Genomic DNA, 9,469 nt, shown 5'->3' with positions numbered 1-9,469 from the left:
AGGCACGGAAATCAAGTCGGTCCCACACGTACCACATGTCAATGATGAAACTGGTAAATGAAGGGAACCGGATTGAGCTGGTGGGTCAAATTGGTCTGGTTGAGCTAGAGCCGTGGAGTGCCTTCCTCCTTGAAGGGCACAGAGTGGGAGGTGGGGGCAACGGAGGTGGGGAGTCGAACAAGTAGGTGGTCATCAAGGCTGCCACTAGCTGGGCGATGATTTTCTGACTTCACAGGCGGTTCCGCTGGAGCTATATTTAGGTTTGTCCAGAAGGGACCCAAACGCAGAACCTAAAAGGTAGCCTGGACGGGAGCCCGGATGGAATACTGGAGGGAAGTAGAATTCGAATGGAAGAGTCACCCGAATGGATAGAGAGATGGATGCTGGTCAGTAGGGGATCAGTCACGTAAAAGATAATAAGTTGGAAGACTGACAGATTTCTCAAAGATTAATCTATTGGGATTCTTCGAATCACAAAGTCACACAGTGAAAATACTAAAATAGCCAGAATTAGTATACTGTAGCCTTGACAAACGAACGAAGGAAGAAAACAGGAAGCAAAGACTTCATAACTACGTCATCCTTAACAGTAATAACTGTGAGGCTTTAGACTCAGCTTTAGGGGGTTTGTGATCTCAGTGTGTGTTATGCTTGTGCAGATTGCACAAGGAGCAGAGCCACACCGGCAAATGCAATGCAATAGGATTGCAATAAATTGTTTTCATCCTGACGAGAGGACTGAATTTAAAATGATTGTCTTTCATCAATAGGCTTATTATAAGACTGATAAAAAAATAAGTCTTTGGCTAGATGCAAATAAACCATGTGACACATCCTGTTGGGTCCAGCGTGGGTGTCAGCGATTCCAAAACCCAGGACAAAGAACTCACATTTCCACTTTTTTACTGGCACAAATAAAACAAACGCTTTATTGGTGTGGTAAATGTATTCATTTAATCTTTGGTAATCCAATCTGTCAAATTGTCAATGCTAATTTAACTCTGAGAGTGTACAAATATTAACCAACTGGACCCGTCAGGATCCATTTACTTCTATTTGTACTCTCAGAGTTACAGACCGGTAATGGTAAATTTGGACCCCCTGGTGGTCCCCGGACCTGACATGGAGAACCAGTTCTCTAGAACTTGTGAAACTTATAAAGGGCGCAGTTTCAGGAAATTGCAAATGTGGTTTCCCCAACACAGTTCATGGGTTTGCGGTCATCGTGACCCGGTGAATACCATGGGAAAATTGCGTTAAGAAAATAAATAAATAAATGAAATAAGCAAGAACAATACTAGGCAACCACAGTAATTAGCCCATAGTTTGCTAGTGGCCTTCTAGCTAAAGTCACAGACATGCTCAGCCTGGAACAGGAGCATCTTGTGGTATGACTTCATTAGCAAGCTAGCTACTTTGTTCCTAAGGACAAAATGTATTTGTAACTGCTAAAGTTAGGCATTATTGCGGCTGATCCAAGTTAATCTGAAATAGCTTGCGTCATCCTCTTGAAGATAATGATAACATGTATAAGTCATAATCATTTTGATATCGGGTTGTCTGTCCACTGTACATGTATGTCCGTACGTCCGTCCATCCGTCACATTCCTGTGAGCACTGAGCACTACAGTATATCTAATTTTTCGATGAATTGAGTTCAAAGGACCCCAATGGAAAGAAGCCATAGTGCCTTCTTGGGTTTCAAATCCTCTTAACAGGCCTTGTCTTTGCAAACTGTTAATAAAGTATTCAATCAATCAATCAATCAATCAATGCCTGGAGAGAATTGCATTACATTTGGCTCAAACATCCACAGATTCAAGTATAAACTGCATTTGGTGGTCAAAGGTCAAGGTCACTGTCACCCCAAAAATCATGCTCATTAAATACCTTCAAAGTCTTTACTACATTAATGTAAACTGCAACTGGTTGTCGGAAGCAGGTCTATCAATTAATCGTATTTTTGAGTTTGTATTGATTGTAAAGTCAGATTTGCGCCGTTTCAAATGAATGAAGTGTGTGTGTAGTTAGTGTGACAGATGATATTGTATGTATTTTTACATAGTTAAATTTTTCTCACACCAGCATTTTGTATTTTATTCTGATACATTTGATGAGCAAGTATTTGAAATTTGTAACAACATACTTTTTAATGTATTTGTGACCATGTCGCTCGCCAAAAATAACAGGTTTTTTGATGTTCAGTTATTTCAAGTGAGCAACATCTCATATTCTTCCCAGCACAGAGCCAATTCACTGTTTAATGTACACAGAAGTCGTGCCCTGTCCTTCGTTTTGGTGGGAATGTTCCATAGAGAATACCGGTGGTTTTCTTCGCTGTGTTTTGCGGGCTGTATAACCCAATTCTCCCGTAAATAGGGGCTATCATGTCCATTTTCCATGTCTGGGCCTCAGACTAATTTACCACTGGCATCGAAAGATGAGCCTTTTTTCCTGGGAAATAGGATTATTTTCAATGATGGGAACACAGTATCACATCAGCTCCGACAACAGAAGAGAAGCTGCATGGGAAGATGATGGCGCAAATAAAGCATTGGTGGGTTGTAATATATGCAGTAATTAGCAGGCCAGAGGTAGTTTGATAATGGAAAAAGGTGAGGCGAGTGCTTTCAAACTCTTGTCGAGCAAACAAAATAGAGAACTTTAGCATATAGATTGGGTGAATGTTGTATGGTTTTGCTCTCTCTCTCTCTCTCTCTCTCTCTCTCTCTCTCTCTCTCTCTCTCTCTCTCTCTCTCTCTCTCTCTCTCTCTCGCTCTCACTCTCTAGCTCCCTCTCTTTCTCTCCCCCCCTTCGTCTCTCACCCTGCCCTCCATTGCTCTCTCGCTTTCTGTTGGTGTTACTTTCTCTCTCTTATATAGCTGCTCATGAGCCTGAACCCTTTGGGTCTAGTTTCAATTATGTCAAAGTACTCTGTTTGTTTTGGCAACATTAAATAGCCTGGGAGTTTACCAGTCTCTCTCTCTCTCTCTCTCTCTCTCTCTCTCTCTCTCTCTCTCTCTCTCTCTCTCTCTCTCTCTCTCTCTCTCTCTCTCTCTCTCTCTCTCTCTCTCTCTCTCTCTCTACCCACTTCTTCTCCTTCTGTGATCTGTCAACTCATGTTTTCATTCCTCTCTCCCACATATTAATAATATCTGCATAGTGTAATCTTCCGTCCACCCAGAGTCGTGATTGCTGGCACACCTTTCCTCCGCCAGGCCGGCAAAGGACGGGTGGAGAGCTATGTTTTTGCCCCTGCCCCTGCATGTCCACGGCTGACTATACATTTCAATAGGAATATTAAAGGAATATCCCCAGTTATGCAGCCCAATGCTGTTAGAAATTAAAATAAAGGCACAAAAGAATATACCGAAGTCTAACCATTGTCCAGCTACTAATAGACTCAATTAAACACCATTACCAACTTAGATAGGCTACAGTATACGTATAGGCTATGCACACACACACACACACACACACACACACACACACACACACACACACACACACACACACACACACACAAAGATTGGTAGGATAAAGTTGTGCTTATGGACATTACTGATCTAGAATGCAGGGGTGCAATGCTCACTGGACGGGCTTGCACGCCGTGCCGGAACCTATTTGACCACGAGCACACACAGGACTACTTTAAATTCACACCTCAACAAAGTTTTCAAAGGCTCCCGACTCACACCTAGGGAATTAACATAGGAATAAGCCTAGATGCATATCAATTGTCCATTGTGTGACTTGCAGTGTAGGTGTTAAGCGACATGCGCGTCACGTCATTGAAATAGAGTGCAAGAACATACCAAATGAGCATTGCATGCCTGCTAGAATGGAAGTAAAACTTTTGACAACCTGACGTTGCCATCATTCCCAAAGTTATGTGGACTGGTTGAGGCATTTATGGCTCCAGATGAAGTCAAGTCAGAGCTCCAATGCCCATTATTATGTGTGTTGCGAGTGCGACTCGTGATTATTTTATACAGACGTCAGACTGCAGAATACTGCCTTGTCTTCAATCCATTTAGCATTCACAAAAGCATCATCAAAGATTTTCATCTACTGTAGATGCTGCTATTAAAACGAAGAGGAAGTATTAGAAATCAGGAGATTTCAAGGCAGTGCATTTTATCCCACAAAGCATTAATTTTGACTGATAGACTGTATGCCCATGTATTCCATTCATTTAACACAATTAAAACAATTAAAACATCGCTCCCTTGGGTCCTCCTCAGCAATACGCATACCGAGTTTTCTGTTGATCGGTCAGACGGTTCTCAGTCGGGATGCGGGGGACTCGCAGGAGTGCACGCGCAAGCACACACGCACAGAGATTAGACAGATTTAATATGCATTTATCCACGGACTCTTAAAATCTTTTGTGCAACAGTGCATGGGACCCCCGTACCAGATTTGTGTTGTTAAAATGTTTCAAAAACATTCCATATTTTTCCATTTTTTTCAAGATGTGAGATTGCAGATTGGCTATTTTCAAATACAGGTACAGGACAGGTATATATGTTTAAAGTGCTCATGTGACCTACAGTATAGTCGCTTCTTTTGGACTTGTTTTCATGGTTATTTCTCTCTCAAAATCTGGCAACACAGGTAATAAGTAGATGTGAAGTACCTCAGTGGTTCAGTGACTGGAGGCGAGATAAGAGATGTGTTCCCTAAGGCTGCGCGCTACGTGTTCTTAGTTCTCATGTCAAAGCTTTGTGGATCAAAAGCAGCACATGACTGATGTGCAGGTTGTGCATTCAAGCCCTGTTGCTCTTAGATTGGAAGCACATGAAAAGGAACTCCAGGGATCCATGTGTTAACCACTGTCTTAAGCCCTGGCCTACAGAATATCTACTTTGTCATATGTCAAATGGTGAAAAAAGTCGATTTGGAAGTGCGACGGGGGAGAGGTAAAAAGACGAATATCGATTATAATCACCTCGAATTCCATAGACTTGACTGCCACTCCTCAGACTGATGGCTGTCTATACTTGACGATATCACCCTTTTTGATTTGATTTGATTAGGATTTTGTATTCAAGTTTTATTCTTTTACGAACTAGACCAGTGCCCGTTGGCTACCGGCCTACTCAGGAACAATGCAGGTTGGGAACGATGCAAATAGGGAATGCATCCCCACCCTGTTCTGCAATACCCGTTATTATACCCGTTGTCAGAGTACCCGTTGTAACCGGCAATCTGTCCATGTCCCTTTTGTGCTCATACGGAAAAGTAATTGTGCAGTGATAAATGTTTGTGGAGAACGTCTGAACTGTGCAAACTGACTGTGAAAAGTGGACTGACTAACTAATCAAATGGCAGGTGTGGGGAATTCGACAGGGGGTGGGGACTTTGCCAAATCAAGCTTAGGCTGGGGTTGCCATGGCAATCGATTGGCTCGTTTGCGTCACAGCCAGAGTCTTCTGTACAATGGGTGTGTCAGACGGATCGGCGGTTCTGGACAACCGCCGATCAGACCGTCTCGACGGCAGGCACTGTGCTCCCTTCGGTCGTCTGCGGCATAGACATATAAAGGTAGACGCCTCCTCTGGCTCTGAGGCGTCTGTACCGCGGGCGAGCTTCCGCTTCCGGGGGGGCAAGCTGGAAACCTCCGTGTGCGTCACAGAAGCTGGCGTTCAGTAGGCCAATCAGAGGCAGGTGGGGGCGGGACAACTAGATTCTGACAAGTCCGGGAAAAGATGCGCTGTGATTGGCCAGAAGTCAACGCGCTGTGATTGGCCAGTGCCCATGCCCCCTCTAATATGGTGGCCACCATACGATACAGGTTGCTCTGAGGCGCATGTGTCGAATTTGAAGTCGGTCGGTCGAACGATTCACGAAATATGTGAATTACAGATACGTACAGAGATTCCCTGCATTTATTGTAAGATTAAGTCTGCCTGGTAATATTGTGCAACACATGCAATCTGTACTGCTGTTTTGGCAATTTTGACACATTTTGCCTTATTGTATTTTTATTGTTGTACACACTGTGGACAGAATTTCACTGCCTGGAATGTTGCCCCTGCTGTATTGTAAGTGCATGTGACAACAAAAAACCTTGCCATAGCATTGCTTGGTGTGACAATTTCAAACCAACAGCTTACAACCCCTGCCGTTTGCAGAAGAAAGGAAAGGAAGTAAAATTGGTGGAGCCGGCTTAAAAAAGTGATTACAATTCAGCTATTGCTCTTCGGCTCAAATTGCCCTGTGCCTTAAGTGCAATTTCCTTCTTGTCATATTCTGTGAAGCAAAGTATAAATTTGCAGTGAACCAGCTGAAGAACAAAAAGAAAAGCAAAATTCAGTGATGCTGAAATTGACTTATTAAATAATGGAACATCAAAAAAACTCCAACTGAGAGAAATTGAAAGGGATTATTACTGCTCATAAAATAAATGCATTAGACGTTTTTGCATTATATGACTTGAAGATTCATAGTGTGTTTTCTGGAAATGATTAGTGTGTTGAATGCTGGATGCATAATCAACCACACACCTCATGTACAATCCTCCCTTGAATGCACATGCTATCAATATCTCCTTCCATTATTTGCGTGATCCTCCCTTAAATTCAGTATGCATCTGTTTTTGACACTTTCATCTGCTCTGTTTGCGTAGTGTTACTGCCCTCGCTCCTCCAAGCCAGCACACCTGTGTCCGACAGCTCCTTGGTTATCTGAAACCCTCAGAGGTGAACAAACACATTCAGAGCAGCTGAAAGTGGAACAAGATGGCGCAATCAGATAATGTCTCCCACTTTCCCTCACTCCTCTCTGCCTGCTCCCTCTCACTATCCACTGCTAAATCCTCTTTCTTTACTGAGCTAAATATTCAGTCCTCTGCCCCTAACCCAAGGTCAAGAAAGCTCTTTTCCACCCTCTACACCCCCCCCCATCGCTCTCTACTTCTCTACATGATGTCCTAAAACTGGTGACATCCACTAAACCAACCACCTGTCCTCTACACGCCATTCCTTCATCAATCTTCCAGACCATTGCCCCTGATCTTCTCCCATTCATTACCACCATCACCAATACATCCGTAACCTCTTCCTTCAAGTCTGCTCCTCCAATAACCTAGCCTCGCGTAGCCAGACAAAATCACACGACACACTGCGTGGATATTAGTCTGGTCCCTATCAACGGTAGATTTTCTTCCAAGGGGCGGTTACAAAAAGATCCAATCGGACTCTATTGGTTAGACCTAAACCAATCAGAGCAGTGCTTCCTTGAACGAACCAATCAGAGCAGTGCTTCCTTGTACGTCATTGCTCCAAATAAGGTGATAAGCCCGCCCACATTTGGATACTGGGCCCTGGTTGGCTCCGCACAACTGCGGAGGGAGAGAATTGAAATCTCTATGGAGGGGGGCCAGACCTAATCTGCCGAGGGCTAAAGTGCATGCAATTTTGCAAAGGCAGATTCGTCTGGAACCAGGCTACCAATAACCAACCCTTTAACCCTCAGATGTCAAGAACTACAGAACACTCCATTCCTTTCTTTCCAAAACCCTTGTATGTGCCGTTTCTAACCAACTTTCTCTCCATCTCTCACAGAATAACCTGTTGGACCCCAAACAGTCTACATTCAAACAAGCCCACTCCACTGAAACCAGACTCCTCGCAGTCACAGCCGCACTCCATGCTACCCAGGCTGCCTACCACTCTGAATTTCTTTTAGACCCATCAGTAGGCATTTGACAGAGTGAACCATCAGCTTCTCCTGGACACCCTTTCTGACGATCATCACTGGGATGGCACTAAAGGTCTGATCTTTTGGGTGTTGTAAAGTGTAAACCTACATGATTGAGTGACCACTGCAATGTCTGCCTTGAAGGACAGCTGATCCAACGGTAATTGGAACAGAAGCCACCAGGGAGCTGATGATGGAAACGGTGAGATCCTGCATTGGACAGGACTTACCTGGGAAGAAGAGAAGCTCAGTCTTGTCTGCGTTGAGCTTGAGGTGGTGGGAAGACATCCACTGTAAGATGTCAGCCAGGCATGCAGCGATGCACTCTTCAACCTGAGTGGCAGAGGAGGGAAGGGGGAGAACGGTTGAGTGTCATCAACTGTGGTAGGAGAGCTTGTGAGGAGAGATGAGTCAAGATAATTGCTGTAGTAGAGGGGGAAAGGAGAGGGCCACGTATAGACCTCTGGGGAACCCTTGTCAAGAGGGTACAGGGGATGAACGCAGGAGTCTGCCCAGCTCCTTATCCAGGCCTCAGTCATCTCAAAGCTTGGCTATTGCAACTCCCCACCTAATTAGCCTCACGACATGCTCACTCCAAGCCGCTCCAAATGATTCAGAATGCTGCAGCGCCTGGTCTTCAACCTCCCCAAACTTTTTTGTTCCATTCATTGGCTTCCTGGTGAAGCCTGCACCCAGTACAAAACACTGGTGTTGGCGTGTACGGCAACCAAACATGATCCAACCCTTAGTTCCCGCTCACTTTAAGGTTTCCGTTAAATGGTATATGCTGACCTTTGGACGATTAAAACCATAATTGACTGTTAAATATAAACATATTACATAAACTATATAATTATAATTATTATTTGGATAATAATTATCCTCTGCCTTACTTTGTGCTGCAGTAATCTTATTACACACTTAATGATGAACAAAGACACAAAGACCAAATCTGAACCAACCCAGACCATAATAAAACAGAGAACGGAACTCGTATGGGTCTCTTATTGTTGTGGATATTAAACAGGCAAGCACAGTGACTGTCAATGACATGGAGAGTGGTGGAATAACTTGGTGGCACATTGCAGGCTATAGTTGACGTCTTTGGCATCATGGAGTACATGAAGTAAACATAACAGTAACAAAACAAACAAAAATGAGTATTATGTAGGATACTACATGTACGTATTATTAGGTTGAGGCTGAAAAACATGCTCAGCCCAGTTGGTAATGCTGTAGTACAACGGTGGCATTTAAGAGCAGATAGCTTATCACTAGTCCTTCCTCACAATTTTCCGCTCTTTTGATGGAGTAGATATGCAGTGCATCTGTGATAAAAGGATGGAAAGCAGCGCTGAGCTACAGTTATCTTCCTGGCGGAAATCCATTACAGTTAACATAGTAATGCTGTCCGAGCCGTTCCTAAAACACCCTGGACAACGCTCCACATGTCCTAGAGACTCTGCTTCCTCCTGGCTCAAAACATTCTGTGGAATAAATTCCCTATTGCAGTCAGAACTGCATACCCTACCATGTTCTGCCATAGTCTGAAGAAGACCCCCCTCTTCAGACCTTACCCCCTAGCACATATCTCCTTGTATCCCCTTCCTTCACCTTTGTTTGATAGATGCTAGTTTACTATGCAGATATATCTTGCGTTTGTTACTTGGATTTGTTTTTTCTTGATCACAAATGTTAATAATGTTATTTAGATTGCATGTTCTTTAGACAGATGCTAGGTTCATTGTTTACTTGGTATCCTAGT

Source organism: Gymnoscopelus microlampas, assembly GCF_963454915.1.
Source record: "Gymnoscopelus microlampas genome assembly, chromosome: 2".
NCBI lineage: Eukaryota > Metazoa > Chordata > Actinopteri > Myctophiformes > Myctophidae > Gymnoscopelus > Gymnoscopelus microlampas.
The sequence above is the reverse complement of the archived record's forward strand: the minus strand, read 5'-3'. Positions refer to the sequence as shown.